Source organism: Pseudophryne corroboree, chromosome 8 (genome assembly GCF_028390025.1).
Source record: "Pseudophryne corroboree isolate aPseCor3 chromosome 8, aPseCor3.hap2, whole genome shotgun sequence".
NCBI classification, from domain to species: domain Eukaryota; kingdom Metazoa; phylum Chordata; class Amphibia; order Anura; family Myobatrachidae; genus Pseudophryne; species Pseudophryne corroboree.
The window spans coordinates 457,415,769-457,434,027 of NC_086451.1; the positions used below are offsets into that span (position 1 = coordinate 457,415,769).

General features: G+C 49.4%; 1 protein-coding gene across 2 annotated transcripts in view; it reads left to right on the forward strand.

The window, feature by feature from the left end:
- The first annotated feature begins 466 nt into the window (after nucleotides 1-466).
- The window catches only part of SYTL4 (synaptotagmin like 4), a 115,349-nt gene continuing 97,556 nt past the window's right edge, over nucleotides 467-18,259 (forward strand). Inside the window, exon 1 of one of the 2 annotated variants that reach the window (XM_063938346.1) lies at nucleotides 467-624. The gene's annotated coding sequence lies outside the window, so the exon portion shown is untranslated. The remainder of the gene's footprint in view (nucleotides 625-18,259) is intronic. The other variant, XM_063938347.1, reaches the window with a different exon arrangement.

Here is an 18,259-nt window from a genome sequence, read left to right on the forward strand (position 1 = left end):
CTGCGATCAACTCTGAATTACCCCCCCGTAGTGTATTTCATGCTATAAGCCGGAGGATTGTGTTTTACTGTTGAGTGCAGAACATAAGATAAAACCTTGTGCAACGTATAATTATATAATCTGTTACCTATTTTCTCTGCTTACCAAATATGTGCTAAAAACAGTCTGATATAGAATAAACCTTTATACCTGGTGTCGCCCTGCCCCCAGGCGCCAGGTCCCTTACTGGTTCTCAGGTAGGTAGGAGGCCAGGGGTAAGGGTCACATCTGGGCACCAGGTAAGTCAGAGGGAAATTGTGGAAATTATTTCTAATAAAATACAGACAACAAAGTAACTACTGACTGTTGCTCTGTGTGATGCTGCAGGTGTCCTGTAACCATTGTAGGATGTTATTGATGTCATTGTAGGACCTTATTGCACTGTGTAGCCTGTAACAGGGCTCTGTGTGTTTGTGTGCGCCGGCCCTTTAAGAGTCCTCTGCTGCCTCTCCCCTGTGTTCCTGCTGCAGCTGCTCCTGTGAAAGTTTTCTGATCTCTCTCTCACTCTCCCTTTTCCGCATTGTGGAGACAGGAGCCTGGATTATACCCTCCACACTGCAGCCTGGCTCCTTCCACCAAGAGCAGGTAGGTCCCAGACCCCTGATTACCCCTTAGCAGGTGTCACCTCAGTGCAGACACCTGTTCCAGCCACTCACCTGACCTGCCGCCTGTTTCCTGGTCACTATTGCAGCAGCTTTTGTGATTGTGTGTCCTACCCCTACTCCTGATGTGAGGCTTCTAGCTGTGGCTTGTGGTGCAATTATTGTACATATGAAGCACCGGCATAGTACACAGTATTGTACTGACACCTCTGATGCCTGTTTACAGCTCCTGTGTGATGAAGAAGGGAATATATAGGACATTTGCAGGACAATGGGGACTGGCGGAGTGCATGAGCACTTCTGCTGCAGATGCAGATTACACCTGAAAGCTGCTCAGCTAGACCTCAATTCCCTGCTGTTATCAGATGGCTTTAGTTCTCTCATTAACTGAATGAGTCCTAATGCGTGGAAGTCATTATCGGCCCTCTGAGATCAGGGTTCAGCAATTCTTGGCACGCCGTCTATTGATGAACTACAAGTTCCAGCAATACTTTTAAGACTTAGCTGCCAAGCACGCTGAGACTTGTAGTTCCACATCAGATGCAGAGCTTCCGCTGTAACTTGTTCTACTGCCATGGTTGTCAGTCATTAGAAGCTGTAGTTTTTTGTTATAAAGTCTGAGATGTATGAAGTTCTAGGTTGTCTGTAATTACTTTTAGTGTAAGTGACCTGCATGTGCTAAAGTTACTATTATTTACACTTGTATAGCGCCTGCATATTCCGCTGCCATTTATAATGTTCTTTTTTTTCCCCAGCCTCTGAGCTATTACATGTATAACCGTCCCCCTGGGTGACGCTTAGGAAGGGTGTGAGCGCTCTGGCTGTGAGTTCTTCTTGAGATGATAAACGTGGATTATTCTGCTGCACTTCCTGCTGGTGTTACCTGGTGTACACAGAGTTATGTTCTGTGTGTGTTCTGCTGCTGTACTGTTACATGGATGTGTCTTGTAACTTTGTATTACATGATTAATGTACACACATGGTACATGTGAGGAGGTCAGAGAGCTATACTAAAGGGAGACCAAGGGCGTGGACTGGAAAGTAACTTGTGTTTTAGTCCTGTATTGTTATTACAGCTTTCATGCATTGCGTTTTTAGCAACACAATCATGGACGTTCTGTATTTATGATAGGCGCAGGGTGGGCAGTGCATAGGGACCAGGGAGGCCCACACTGCACACCTTCAGAAACCTTATCTCCGCGTTTGTGCAGGGACAGTTCTAGACCTTGTGACGTCCAGGGCGAAAGTTTCCATCGGCGCTCCCCAGACAGTTAAAATAGAGTTAGCGTGGCCTCAGGGAAGGGGCATGGCCACAGAATAGTGCCCCCAGTGGTAATGCCTCCGTGTAGTATTGCCCCCTAAAGATGTGCCCCCTATTAGAGCCTCTTTCACACACAAAAATCCACACACAATACTCACCAGCCCCGCTCCTGCTCAGTGACCGTCCTCCCGCTCCTCAGCTCTATGGGAGAGACCTCATGACGTCTCTTCCATAGCGCCGTACAGACAGTAGAGGTCAATTAGGAGCTCTAGCGTCTGATTGGTGCCGGCTGCAGCTGTGGTACGGGATGCAGGTGGGACGGACGCCGGCGGGGTGACTATGGACGCAGAGCCACGGGCACTTGCCCGGCTTGCCCGCGTCTAAAACCGCTTCTGCGTTGGTGCCACAGATTTCACCAGAAACATGGTGCAGGTGTCATGTTTCCAGAGATCTGTACATGCGCGCAAAAGATATTGGGACGTCATTTTCCTGGAGATCGCCGCATGCCACTGCAGAAATTTGCCAATGAGAGAGAGAGAGGGGCTGCATGGGGGCTCTTTCCTCCTTTTATTCACTCCTGAATACAGTCTACTGGGCTGGTAGCGCATGTTAATGCATAGGAAATGTGCTTGTGTTGATATCTAAAACTTTAGTGCAGTCTTGACCTCAGCCTTCGTGTTTTCCCAACAGGTCATGTTTTCCGGATTACAGTCTGTGGATGCAGCTGTAATAATTATTAATTAATGTCCAGGCAAAAGAGATAAACTAATCTATGAATGATTAAAGAAATTCGCTAAACATGACCTGTTGGTGGTAGTTGAGGAATCTTTCATTCTACTTTTCTCGCGTTCGGTTACTATAATGTTATATAGATTAAGTAAATTCCGTTTTGGCTTCTAGAACGTAGGATGACCAGAACATCTATGTAAATCTGGACACATTAATTACAAACTCTGTAATTGTCACTGTGCAGGTGCGCTAACGGCAGTGCAGCCTGTGTAATATACTATACATGTGCGTTCACATTACTGATGTTCTGAAGTATGTACACAATAATAATTGTGTAAAAAAACAAACAACATTTTTTACATTGTTGTTCTCTTGCTCATGTTTCTCCACACAATTGTCAGTTGTGTTTATATGATGATTGTTTCATTTTTTTAACATTTGTTGATGACATAACTGAGGATTATTTTAGAAATTGCGTTGTGTAGCACAGGAGGAATGTTAGGTGTGTGTTGTACCCCTCTCAGACACCCCGCAGGAATTTCCCAGCTCAGATCCAGGTTTTACAACTCTGCAAAAACACAGGTTTTTGCTAGAGACCTCCTTGCACAATACACACTGCACACTGGACCCGGGAAATCCATGGCCGATCCAGTTCACAATGAACCTGGGAATTGTAAAGGAAAGAAATATAAATGTGTGTGTATGTGTGTGTGTGTGTATATATATACACACACACACACACACACACACACACACACACACACACACACACACTGCTCAAAAAAATAAAGGGAACACTTAAACAACACAATGTAACTCCAAGTCAATCACTCTTCTGTGAAATCAAACTGTCCACTTAGGAAGCAACACTGATTGACAATCAATTTCACATGCTTTTGTGCAAATGGAATAGACAACAGGTGGAAATTATAGGCAATTAGCAAGACACCCCCAATAAAGGAGTTGTTCTGCAGGTGGTGACCACAGACCACTTCTCAGCTCCTATGCTTTCTGGCTGATGTTTTGGTCACTTTTGAAAGCTGGCGGTGTTTTCACTCTAGTGGTAGCATGAGACGGAGTCTACAACCCACACAAGTGGCTCAGGTAGTGCAGCTCATCCAGGATGGCACATCAATGCGAGCTGTGGCAAGAAGGTTTGCTGTGTCTGTCAGCGTAGTGTCCAGAGCATGGAGGCGCTACCAGGAGACAGGCCAGTACATCGGGAGACGTGGAGGAGGCCGTTGGAGGGCAACAACCCAGCAGCAGGACCGCTACCTCCGCCTTTGTGCAAGGAGGAACAGGAGGAGCACTGCCAGAGCCCTGCAAAATGACCTCTAGCAAGCCACAAATGTGCATGTGTCTACTAAAACGATCAGAAACAGACTCCATGAGGGTGGTATGAGGGCCCGACGTCCACAGGTGCTGTTTGTGCTTACAGCCCAACACCATGCAGGACGTTTGGCATTTGCCAGAGAACACCAAGATTGGCAAATTCGCCACTGGCGCCCTGTGCTCTTCACAGATGAAAGCAGGTTCTCACTGAGCACATGTGACAGACGTGACAGAGTCTGGAGACGCCAAGGAGAACGTTCTGCTGCCTGCAACATCCTCCAGCATGACCGGTTTGGCAGTGGGTCAGTAATGGTGTGGGGTGTCTTTCTTTGGGGGGCCGCACAGCCCTCCATGTGCTCGCCAGATGTAGCCTGACTGCCATTAGGTACAGAGATGAGATCCTCAGACCCCTTGTGAGACCATATGCTGGTGCAGTTGGCCCTGGGTTACTCCTAATGCAAGACAATGTTAGACCTCATGTGGTTGGAGTGTGTCAGCAGTTCCTGCAAGACGAAGGCATTGATGCTATGGACTGGCCCGCCCGTTCCCCAGACCTGAATCCAATTGAGCACATCTGGGAGATCATGTCTCGCTCCATCCACCAATGCCACGTTGCACCACAGACTGTCCAAGAGTTGGCGGATGCTTTAGTCCAGGTCTGGGAGGAGATCCCTCAGAAGACCATCCGCCACCTCATCAGGAGCATGCCCAGGCATGTAGGGAGGTCATACAGGCACATGGAGGCCACACACACTACTGAGCCTCATTTTGACTTGTTTTAAGGACATTACATCAAAGTTGGATCAGCCTGTAGTGTGTTTTTCCACTTTAATTTTGAGTGTGACTCCAAATCCAGACCTCCATGGGTTAATAAATTTGATTTCCATTGATAATTTATGTGTGATTTTGTTGTCAGCACATTCAACTATGTAAAGAACAAAGTATTTAATAAGAATATTTCATTCATTCAGATCTAGGATGAGTTATTTAAGTGTTCACTTTATTTTTTTGAGCAGTGTGTGTATGTGTATGTATATGTATATACAGGTTGAGTATCCCATATCCAAATATTCCGAAATACGGAATATTCCGAAATACAGACTTTTTTTGAGTGAGATAGTGAAAACTTTGTTTTCTGATGACTCAATGTACACAAACTTTGTTTAAAATATTGTATTAAATGACCTTCAGGCTGTGTGTATAAGGTGGATATGTAACATAAATAGAAAAGAACGTCAGTGGGTGTGGTCCCACAGACAAACAGTGGGCGCTGATTACTAAAACTAATTTAATTAGAAGAAATAATTAATTAATTGAATAGGTGTTATACCTATGGTGTAAAAATCTCCTATTAGCTGCCCACAATGGTGGACCTGGGTATCCACCTGATTATGCGAAGAGAGAAAACTAATAAAAATGTGGGCGCTCAAGGGATTGGTAAATGCAACGGCTGCTGGTTTTGTAAAAAATCAATAACATTTATTAAAAAGAGCAAATCAACATGTAATAAACGGTTGCCATGAATGGCAACTAATAACAAATTAATAAACCAAATAATATTGCAATAGTTTAAAAAGTATTAGTAATCACTGTGTCCTGGGTCCCGGGACTTTAAATGATGTTAGTGCACTTTATCCCAGATTTAGGTTGTTAGTTCTTTTGCATGCATGCATATAACTGTTAATTAGTGATAGAAATAAAGTGCTGTTACTGGCTCAAAAGCACTTTGCGGGAAGGAGGAAGAAAAAAGGCTGTAGATAACCAATGCTTGTTTATACTTCACCGATTGGTGTGGCTAATATGGTGGTATGCCAATCCCGCAGCTGTCTCCCTCCGTACGACTGACCGCACTGCGGCGGTTTCTCTTGGGGCCGTGCCTGATGTGTGTGTCACAATGTCCTGTAGGCTGGTATTCGGCTACGTCGGGAGCGGAGACAGAGAGCCGTATGTGGGAATCCTCGGTAGCAGGGGACGCTACGATGCCGCGGCTCGCGGCTTCCGGTTACGGTGCTTCCGGCTTCCGGTTTGCGGTCCACCTGCGTTCCACGGCTGTGTAGATCACCTAAATCTGGGATAAAGTGCACTAACATCATTTAAAGTCCCGGGACCCAGGACACAGTGATTACTAATACTTTTTAAACTATTGCAATATTATTTGGTTTATTAATTTGTTATTAATTTGTTATTAGTTGCCATTCATGGCAACCGTTTATTACATGTTGATTTGCTCTTTTTAATAAATGTTATTGATTTTTTACAAAACCAGCAGCCGTTGCATGTAACATAAATGCATTCTGTGCTTAGATTTAGGTCCCATCACCATGATATCTCATTATGGTATGCAATTACTCCAAAGTACGGAAAAATCCGATATCCAAAATACGTCTGGTCCCAAGCATTTTTCCATATATATATGGAAAAAAAGGGGGGAATAGGGGTACCAGCGACTTACAGTGTCTACCAAATTAATATAACTATGAAGAATATAGCAGGATACGGTTTTAGAAAAGGGGTAACAATATATTTATTTATACAATTTATAACATAATGATGGGATAAAAAAGTAGGTACAAATTTGATATGCAGTAAAAAAAGATTATTTTAAAAAACATAAACGGGTTAAAATAGAGTATATAGTTTAGCTAGAATCCAAAATCATGAAAAATCAGTAAAAACAATTTCATACTGATAAAAAATATTTTAGGATGATAAAAATGATGCTTATCTTTTGAAGATGGAGAGTCAGTGGAGGTACATCCAACGCGTTTCGTCCTCAGACTTCATCAAGGGGTAAGGGACTAGTGTACAAACACTCTTATTTATAGCAGCACTGATTAAGGAAGAGTGTCTATGATATCACTTCCTGTTAGTGTTAATCTTTGAGAATTATAACACAAAATTGGATTTAGATGTAGGTAAGAGGTATGGCTACTGATAGTGAGCCCAAATATAGTTTGTGTTATGAAAAACGAGCAGAGTACATGGAGAAATCGTCTGAGGACGAAACGCGTATCCTGCTATATTCTTCATAGTTATATTAATTTGGTAGACACTGTCGCTGGTACCCCTATTCCCCCCTTTTTTTCCACATTTTAAAGGCAGCTTATCACTGCTGATTATTTAGGGGTTAGCCGACACCTTACATTCTCAAAAGGAGTGTCTATAAATAACATATTATATATTGTTTTAATAATTATATAGGGCCGTAACTACGTGTGTGCCAAGTGGGCTTGGCACACAGCGCAGTTGCCCTGAGCGCGCACGGCCAGCGGCATGTAATGAGTCAAATTGACTCATTACATGCCGCCCCTGCTGTGTGCGCCGCGCTGGAGGGAGAAGAGACCAGCGCTGGGTAGCGGACAAGGAGGAGGAGGGAAGGGGAGCAGGGAGCCGCAGCAGCGCTATTTCATTGTTAGTAAGCGCCGCTGCAGCATCCCCCTCTCCTTCTGTATTGGCTGCCCGGCGCTGCTATGGATGCTGGGATGCGGTTCCTCCCAGCATCCACAGCAGCGCCAGGCAGCCAATACGGAAGAAGAGGGGGATGCTGCAGCGGCGCTTACTACCAATTAAATAGCGCTGCGGCGGCTCCCTGCTCCCCCTCCCTCCTCCTCCTTCTAACCTCACTGCCTGCACCGAGAGGGAGATGCCAGCACGAGGAGCCTGTCAGCGGGGAGAAGGTAAGTATATCCCTTTCTTTCTCTCTCTCTCTCTCTCTCTCTCTCTCTCTCGGACACCGTCTGCTGCAATGTGTAAAAAGGGGGCCTGGCTGCCGCAATGTGTAAAAAGGGGGCCTAGCTGCCGCAATGTGTAAAAAGGGGGCCTGGCTGCCGCAATGTGTAAAAAGGGGGCCTGGCTGCCGCAATGTGTAAAAAGGGGGACTGGCTGCAGCAATGTGTAAAAAGGGGTCCTGGCTGCCGCAATGTGTAAAGAGGGGGCTGGCTGCCGCAATGTGTAAAAAGGGGGCCTGGCTGCCGCAATGTGTAAAGAGGGAGACTGGCTGCCGCAATGTGTAAAAAGGGGTCCTGGTTGCCGCAATGTGTAAAAAGGGGGACTGGCTGCCGCAATGTGTAAAAAGGGGGACTGGCTACCGCAATGTGTAAAAAGGGGGCCTGGCTGCCGCAATGTGTAAAAAGGGGTCCTGCCTGCCGCAATGTGTAAAAAGGGACTGGCTGCCGCAATGTGTAAAATGGGACTGGCTGCCGCAATGTGTAAAAAGGGGTCCTGGCTGCCGCAATGTGTAAAGAGGGGGTCTGGCTGCCGCAATGTGTAAAAAGGGGTCCTGGCTGCCGCAATGTGTAAAGAGGGGGCTGGCTGCCGCAATGTGTAAAAAGGGGGCCTGGCTGCCGCAATGTGTAAAGAGGGAGACTGGCTGCCGCAATGTGTAAAAAGGGGTCCTGGTTGCCGCAATGTGTAAAAAGGGGGACTGGCTGCCGCAATGTGTAAAAAGGGGGACTGGCTACCGCAATGTGTAAAAAGGGGGCCTGGCTGCCGCAATGTGTAAAAAGGGGTCCTGCCTGCCGCAATGTGTAAAATGGGACTGGCTGCCGCAATGTGTAAAATGGGACTGGCTGCCGCAATGTGTAAAAGGGGTCCTGGCTGCCGCAATGTGTAAAGAGGGGGTCTGGCTGCCGCAATGTGTAAAAAGGGGGCCTGGCTGCCGCAATGTGTAAAAAGGGACTGGCTGCCGCAATGTGTAAAAAGGGACTGGCTGCCGCAATGTGTAAAAAGGGGGACTGTCTGCTGTAATGTGTAAAAATAAAAATTTACTTACCGATAATTCTATTTCTCGTAGTCCGTAGTGGATGCTGTGGACTCCGTAAGGACCATGGGGAATAGCGGCTCCGCAGGAGACTGGGCACATCTAAAGAAAGCTTTAGGACTATCTGGTGTGCACTGGCTCCTCCCCCTATGACCCTCCTCCAAGCCTCAGTTAGGATACTGTGCCCGGACGAGCGTACACAATAAGGAAGGATTTTGAATCCCGGGTAAGACTCATACCAGCCACACCAACCACACTGTACAACTTGTGATCTGAACCCAGTTAACAGCATGATAACAGAGGAGCCTCTAGAAAAGATGGCTCACTACAGCAATAGCCCGAATTTTTTTGGTAACAATAACTATGTACCAGTATTGCAGACAATCCGCACTTGGGATGGGCGCCCAGCATCCACTACGGACTACGAGAAATAGAATTATCGGTAAGTAAATTCTTATTTTCTCTAACGTCCTAAGTGGATGCTGGGGACTCCGTAAGGACCATGGGGATTATACCAAAGCTCCCAAACGGGCAGGAGAGTGCGGATGACTCTGCAGCACCAAATGAGAGAACTCCAGGTCCTCCTCGGCCAGGGTATCAATTTTGTAGAATTTTACAAACGTATTTGCTCCTGACCAAGTAGCTGCTCGGCAAAGTTGTAAAGCCGAGACCCCTCGGGCAGCCGCCCAAGATGAGCCCACCTTCCTTGTGGAGTGGGCATTTACAGATTTTTGGCTGTGGCAGGCCTGCCACAGAATGTGCAAGCTGAATTGTATTACAAATCCAACGAGCAATAGTCTGCTTAGAAGCAGGAGCACCCAGCTTGTTGGGTGCATACAGGATAAACAGCGAGTCAGATTTCCTGACTCCAGCCGTCCTGGAAACATATATTTTCAGGGCCCTGACAACGTCTAGCAACTTGGAGTCCTCCAAGTCCCTAGTAGCCGCAGGCACCACAATAGGCTGGTTCAGGTGAACGCTGAAACCACCTTAGGGAGAAACTGAGGACGAGTCCTCAATTCCGCCCTGTCCGAATGGAAAATCAGATAAGGGCTTTTACAGGATAAAGCCGCCAATTCTGACACGCGCCTGGCCCAGGCCAGGGCCAACAGCATGACCACTTTCCATGTGAGATATTTTAACTCCACAGATTTAAGTGGTTCAAACCAATGTGACTTTTGGAACTCAAAAACTACATTGAGATCCCAAAGTGCCACTGGAGGCACAAAAAGAGGCTGTATATGCAGTACCCTTTTTACAAACGTCTGAACTTCAGGGACTGAAGCTAGTTCTTTTTGGAAGAAAATTGACAGAGCCGAAATTTGAACCTTAATGGACCCCAATTTCAGGCCCATAGACACTCCTGTTTGCAGGAAATGTAGGAATCGACCCAGTTGAATTTCCTCCGTCGGGCCTTACTGGCCTCGCTCCACGCAACATATTTTCGCCAAATGCGGTGATAATGTTTTGCGGTTACATCCTTCCTGGCTTTGATCAGGATAGGGATGACTTCATCCGGAATGCCTTTTTTCCTTCAGGATCCGGCGTTCAACCGCCATGCCGTCAAACGCAGCCGCGGTAAGTCTTGGAACAGACAGGGTCCTTGCTGGAGCAGGTCCCTTCTTAGAGGTAGAGGCCACGGATCCTCCGTGAGCATCTCTTGAAGTTCCGGTTACCAAGTCCTTCTTGGCCAATCCGGAGCCACGAATATAGTGCTTACTCCTCTTATCAATCTCAGTACCTTGGGTATGAGAGGCAGAGGAGGGAACACATACACTGACTGGTACACCCACGGTGTTACCAGAGTGTCTACAGCTATTGCCTGAGGGTCCCTTGACCTGGCGCAATACCTGTCGAGTTTTTCCCAACGGTTTATAATCATGTGGAAGACTTCTGGGTGAAGTCCCCACTCTCCCGGGTGGAGGTCGTGCTTCCCAGTTGTCCACTCCCGGAATGAATACTGCTGACAGTGCTATCACATGATTTTCCGCCCAGCGAAGAATCCTTGCAGCTTCTGCCATTGCCCTCCTGCTTCTTGTGCCACCCTGTCTGTTTACGTGGGTGACTGCCGTGATGTTGTCCGACTGGATCAACACCGGCTGACCTTGAAGCAGAGGTCTTGCTAAGCTTAGAGCATTGTAAATGGCCCTTAGCTTCAGGATATTTATGTGAAGTGATGTCTCCAGGCTTGACCATAAGCCCTGGATATTCCTTCCCTGTGTGACTGCTCCCCAGCCTCGCAGGCTGGCATCCGTGGTCACCAGGACCCAGTCATGAATGCCGAATCTGCGGCCCTCTAGAAGATGAGCACTCTGCAACCACCACAGGAGGGATACCCTTGTCCTTGGTGACAGGGTTATCCGCTGATGCATCTGAAGATGCGACCCGGACCATTTGTCCAGCAGGTCCCACTGGAAAGTTCTTGCGTGGAATCTGCCGAATGGGATTGCTTTGTACGAAGCCACCATTTTACCCAGAACCCTTGTGCATTGATGCACTGAGACTAGGCTCGGTTTTAGGAGGTTCCTGACTAGCTCGGATAACTCCCTGGCTTTCTCCTCTGGGAGAAACACCTTTTTCTGGACTGTGTCCAGGATCATCCCTAGGAACAGAAGACAAGTCGTCGGAACCAGCTGCGATTTTGGAATATTGAGAATCCAATCGTGCTGCCGCAACACAACCTGAGATAGTGCTACACCGACCTCCAACTGTTCCCTGGATCTTACCCTTATCAGGGAATCGTCCAAGTAAGGGATAACTAAAATTCCCTTCCTTCGAAGGAAAATCATCATTTCGGCCATTACCTTGGTAAAGATCCGGGGTGCCGTGGACCATCCATACGGCAGCGTCTGAACTGATAGTGACAGTTCTGTACCATAAACCTGAGGTACCCTTGGTGAGAAGGGTAATTTTGACATGAAGGTAAGCATCCTTGATGTCCCGAGACATCATGTAGTCCCCTTCTTCCAGGTTCGCAATCACTGCTCTGAGTGACTCAATCTTGAATTTGAACCTCTGTATGTAAGTGTTCAAAGATTTTAGATTTAGATTTAGAATCGGTCTCACCGAGCCGTCTGGCTTCGGTACCACAACAGTGTGGAATAATACCCCGTTCCCTGTTGCAGGAGGGGTACCTTGATTATCACCTGCTGGGAATACAGCTTGTGAATGGCTTCCAAAACTGTCTCCGTGTCAGAAGGAGACATCGGTAAAGCCGACTTTAGGAAACGGCGAGGGGGAGACGTCTCGAATTCTAATTTGTACCCCTGAGATATCACCTAAAGGATCCAGGGGTCTACTTGCGAGTGAGCCCACTGCGCGCTGAAATTCATTGAGACGGGCCCCCCCACCGTGCCTAATTCTGCTTGTAAAGCCCCAGCGTCATACTGAGGGCTTGGCAGAGGCGGGAGAGGGTTTCTGTTCCTGGGAACTGGCTGATTTCTGCAGCCTTTTTTCCTCTCCCTCTGTCACGGGGCAGAAATGAGGAACCTTTTGCCCCTTGTCCACGAAAAGACTGCGCCTGATAATACGGCGTCTTCTCATGTTGAGAGGCGACCTGGGGTACAAACGTGGATTTCCCAGCTGTTGCCGTGGCCACCAGGTCTGAAAGACCGACCCCAAATAACTCCTCCCCTTCATAAGGCAATACTTCCAAATGCCGTTTGGAATACGCATCACCTGACCACTGACGTGTCCATAACCCTCTACTGGTAGAAATGGACAACGCACTTAGACTTGATGCCAGTCGGCAAATATTCCGCTGTACATCACGCATATATAGAAATGCATCTTTTAAATGCTCTATAGGCAAAAATATACTGTCCCTATCTAGGGTATCAATATTTTCAGTCAGGGAATCCGACCACGCCAACCCAGCACTGCACATCCAGGCTGAGGCTATTGCTGGTCGCAGTATAACACCAGTATGTGTGTAAATACATTTTAGGATACCCTCCTGCTTTCTATCTGCAGGATCCTTAAGGGCGGCCATCTCAGGAGAGGGTAGAGCCCTTACAAGCGTGTGAGCGCTTTATCCCCCCTAGGGGGTGTTTCCCAACGCACCCCAACCTCTGGCGGGAAAGGATATAATGCCAATAACATTTTAGAAATTATCAGTCGTTATCGGGGGGAAACCACGCATCATCACACACCTCATTTAATTTCTCAGATTCAGGAAAACTACAGGTAGTTTTTCCTCACCGAACATAATACCCCTTTTTGGTGGTACTTGTATTATCAGAAATGTGTAAAATATTTTTCATTGCCTCAATCATGTAACGTGTGGCCCTACTGGAAGTCACATTTGTCTCTTCACCGTCGACACTGGAGTCAGTATCCGTGTCGGCGTCTATATCTGCCATCTGAGGTAACGGGCGCTTTAGAGCCCCTGGCGGCCTATGAGACGTCTGGACAGGCACAAGCTGAGTAGCCGGCTGTCTCATGTCAACCACTGTCTTTTATACAGAGCTGACACTGTCACGTAATTCCTTCCAACAGTTCATCCACTCAGGTGTCGACCCACTATTACAGGCAATCTGCTCCGTCTCCACATCATTTTCCTCCTCATACATGTCGACACAAACGTACCGACACACAGCACACACACAGGGAATGCTCTGATAGAGGACAGGACCCCACTAGCCCTTTGGGGAGACAGAGGGAGAGTTTGCCAGCACACACCAGAGCGCTATATATATATATACAGGGATAACCTTATATAAGTGTTTTTCCCCTTATAGCTGCTGTATCTTTAATACTGCGCTTAATTAGTGCCCCCCCCCCTCTCTTTTTTAACCCTTTCTGTAGTGTAGTGACTGCAGGGGAGAGACGGGGAGCTTCCCTCCAACTGAGCTGTGAGGGAAAATGGCGCCAGTGTGCTGAGGAGATAGGCTCCGCCCCCTTATCGGCGGCCTTATCTCCCGTTTTTCTATGTATTCTGGCAGGGGTTAAATGCATCCATATAGCCCAGGAGCTATATGTGATGCATTTTTTGCCATCCAAGGTGTTTTTTATTGCGTCTCAGGGCGCCCCCCCCCTAGCGCCCTGCACCCTCAGTGACCGGAGTGTGAAGTGTGCTGAGAGCAATGGCGCACAGCTGCAGTGCTGTGCGCTACCTTGTTGAAGACAGGACGTCTTCTGCCGCCGATTTTCCGGACCTCTTCTGCCTTCTGGCTCTGTAAGGGGGCCGGCGGCGCGGCTCTGGGACCCATCCAGGCTGGGCCTGTGATCGTCCCTCTGGAGCTAATGTCCAGTAGCCTAAGAAGCCCAATCCACTCTGCACGCAGGTGAGTTCGCTTCTTCTCCCCTTAGTCCCACGATGCAGTGAGCCTGTTGCCAGCAGGACTCACTGAAAATAAAAAAACCTAAACTAAACTTTTATTCTAAGCAGCTCAGGAGAGCCACCTAGATTGCACCCTTCTCGGCCGGGCACAAAAATCTAACTGAGGCTTGGAGGAGGGTCATAGGGGGAGGAGCCAGTGCACACCAGATAGTCCTAAAGCTTTCTTTAGATGTGCCCAGTCTCCTGCGGAGCCGCTATTCCCCATGGTCCTTACGGAGTCCCCAGCATCCACTTAGGACGTTAGAGAAAAGGGGGACGCTGTCTGCTGTAATGTATAAAAGGGGCTCTACCTGGTGTAGTGGCGCTACTGTGCAGCGTAATTTGAATAATGTAGACTACTGTGCACCGTAGTATGAATTGCTATTATTTTGTGGCCACGCCCCTTCCCCGTGAAGCCACGCCCCTATAAATTTTTCGTCTTAGCTCCTTGCAATGGCGTGAACAGCGCATGCAGGGCCCGATGAATCACCTAGTAGGTGCTGTGGTTGTGGGAGTGGCGGATGCGGGGGAGATGCAGATGGGGTCATTGGGTGCCACGGGTGGGGGAGGGGTGGTTGCGTGGGGTGCCGCGGGTGCAGTGGTGCTGCGGGTGGGAGAGGGGTGGGTGCCGTGGGTGGTGAAGGGGGTCAGGAGCCACTGCGGGTGTGGTAGGAGCGGTTGTGGTGGTGCCGCCGGTGGGGGAGGGGCGGGTGCAGGGGTGCTGAGGGTGGGGGAGGGGTCTGGAGCCACCGCGGGTGGTGGAGGAGGGGGGGGTGTGCCATTGATGGGGACTGGAGGTACTGCGAGTGGGGGAGGGGCGGGGCGGGTAATGCTTCTCCTGGAAACAGCTAAGCTGCTGTCCTCCCTTTGGCAGTGGCTCTCCCGGAGACTCACACAGCAGTCAGTCACTATTCTTGGCGCCGGTGTCCCAACGTGTCACATTACAGGGAAGAAGTTGCACTCAATAAACTACAGCTCCCAGCAGCCGTTAGCGCTGGAATGCTTCGGCGCTAAGGGCTGCTGGGAGCTGTAGTTTATTTAGTGCGTCTACTTCCCTGTAATGCGGTGCGTTGGGACACCGGCACTAACAATAGCACTGCACAGCACTGTCACCTTTAACATTGATTCAGCGTCCAGACATTATCCTCCGCGATATCACTCACTCTATCCATTACATTAGCCATCTCGGGGCTTTCAGGCCGGCAGCCCAGGTCCCTTTTTTTTATGGTCTGTACCGATTTTTGGCTCTCCAAACTTCCATTGAAAGTATAGGGAAAGGCCCTTTACCCATGGCCACGCCCCCTTTTCGAATTTGTACCAATTTTTATGTGTAAAATGTTGGAGGGTGTGTTGCTGCAGATTCAGTGGGCCTAATTTGGGTTCTCTAGATCGACAGTAACTAGGTTGACCACTATTGGTCGACAGGGTCTATAGGTCGACATGTTCTAGGTCGACATGAGTTTCTCAAAAACAATTATTTTTTTAAATATTTTTTTATACGTAGCGATCCACGCGGACTACGATTGGCAATAGTAACCTGCCGCGAGCCATGCGAGGGGACGCAGTGCACTTATTGGGGTTTAAGGTCACTGATTGGAGAAACGACACCAAAAAAACATAAAAAACTCATGTCGACATTTTGACCTGTTAACCTAGAACATGTCGACCTAGTGTCCCTGTCGACCTAGTTACTGTCTACCTTCCATACCACACCCTTGTTAATCCTGCTCTGTGAACACAGTGCAGTTAAAGGGCAGAGGTTCCCATTGGATGTAACCTGTGTGGGCGAGAAACGCCCTCCCAATCAGCTGTGGACTGGGTGTGATAGACCTGCCGCTAACCCAATGAGAGCTCCTAGCCACGCCCAGCGTTATCCACACAGTCACAGAGTGACAGATCTGGGCCATTATATAGGAGATATTATATTCATTCGAGTTTGCCTGCGGCTTCACCACAAATATTTTTTACTCTCCATAGTTCATAAACTCCGGACTGCGCAGGGGATTTCACGTGAGTAGCGAGATCCCGCGCATGCGCTGAGGAGCCGGCCGGGAAGGAGACACAGCGCGTCAGCACTGAGCTACCCCGCTTCGTCAGATAAGACGTTCTTGCATTTTGCCGATGTCACTTCCTGCTTCACCGCGCCAGTGAGGTGAAGCAGAAAGTGTTGTAGCAGCGCAATGCGTGCTGCTATAATACATGTACCCAATTATACTCAACACAGGGGCGGAACTACTGGCGGGGCAGGCAGTGCATTGCACTGGGGCCCCGCCGCACTCAAGGGCCCACAGCCGCCGGCCGGCATTTAGAACAGATTGACATGCGGACGAGCGTCCGCATGTCAATCTGCGGTCTCCTCTCCCTCCTTGCTGCGGTGCCTGCTCCCCCGGCCCCCCCTCTATGTGTTGGAGGGACACGAGCGCATCGCGCGTCTCTCCTGTGTCCCTCCTGGCTCTCCCCCGGCCGGTCTAAGGAAGCATGTGCCGTTCGTGAGCTCTGATTGGCTCACGAACGGCACTTCCTTCATTAGACCGGCCGGGGGGAGAGCCAGGAGGGACACAGGAGAGACGCGCGATGCGCTCGTGTCCCTCCAACACATAGAGGGGGGAGGGGGGGCCGGGGGAGCAGGCACTGCGGCATATACCTGGCACTGGGGGGACAGATCTGGCACTGGGGACATATACCTGGCACTGGGGGGACAGATCTGGCACTGGGGACATATACCTTGCACTGGGGGGGCATATACCCGGCACTGAGGGCATGTACCTGGCACTGGGGGGGCATATACCCGGCACTGGGGGGGGCATATACCTGGCACTGGGGGCATATACCTGGCACTGGGGGGGGGCATATACCCAGCACTGGAGGCATATACCTGGCACTGGGGGGGAAGCAGGCACTGGGGGGGAATATCTGGCACTGGGGGCATATACCCGGCATTGGGGGGGCATATACCCGGCACTGGGGGCATATACCCGGCACTGGGGGCATATACCTGGCACTGGGGGGGGAAGCAGGCACTGGGGGGGAATATCTGGCACTGGGGGCATATACCTGGCACTGGGAGCATATAACTGGCACTGGGGGGGCATGTACCTGGCACTGGGGGGGCATGTACCTGGCACTGGGGGCATATACCTGGCACTGGGGGCATATACCTGGCACTGGGGGGGAATATCTGGCACTGTGGGAGAATATCTGGCACTGGGGGGGCATATACCCGGCACTGGGGGCATATACCCGGCACTGGGGGCATATACCTGGCACTGGGGGGGAATATCTGGCACTGGGGGGGAATATCTGGCACTGGGGGCATATACCTGGCACTGGGGGCATATACCTGGCACTGGGGGGGCATGTACCTGGCACTGGGGGCATATACCTGGCACTGGGTGCATATACCTGGCACTGTGGGGGAATATCTGGCACTGGGAGCATATGTGGCACTGGGAGCACGGCCCTAGCAACAAGCACTACCCACTAGCAACGAGCATGGAACCAAGTGCATGAAACCCCTGGCAACAAGCAGGTAATTTAAAAGTAATTGGAAGCCTTACTGTAGAACTTAATGTGTAATGGGCATTACGGTGTGTGGCATAATGTATCACGGACATTGCGGTGTGTGTCATAATGTGTCAGGCATTACGGTGTGTTGTATACTATATCACGGGCATTGTGGTATGTGGTATAATGTCTCAGGATCATTGAGGTGTGTGTCATACCGTGTCACAGACATTGTATGTGCTATAATGTATCAGGGGCAGTGCAGTGTGTAGCATAATGTATAACGGGCAATGCGGCGCACGCATTTTTCTACCTTTGCTAGTGCCAATTACGGGGTGTATGGGGGGGGGGGGGGGGGGCGAAGGATTTTTTGGCTTGGGGGAGAAAAATTTCTAGTTACGCCACTGGTCACAATGACTCATTGTATGTCATGCCGCAGCCGCACACCAGCGCTCCCGTGACCCGCCCGTCATAAGGAACGATTCTGGCCACCCGCACACGAAGGAGGGAGGTGGGTCCGTCCCTCCCTCCCTCATATACAAACAGGTCACAGTCTCTCAGTGAAGGAGAGAGCCGCAGCAGCGCTTTGTTACTGGTGGAGGCGCTGCTGCTGCTGCTCCTCTGCTTCACTATAGGCTGTCTCTGAGAACAGCCTATAGGGAAGCAGAGGGGCAGCAGCAGCAGCGCCTCCACCAGTAACACAGCGCTGCTGC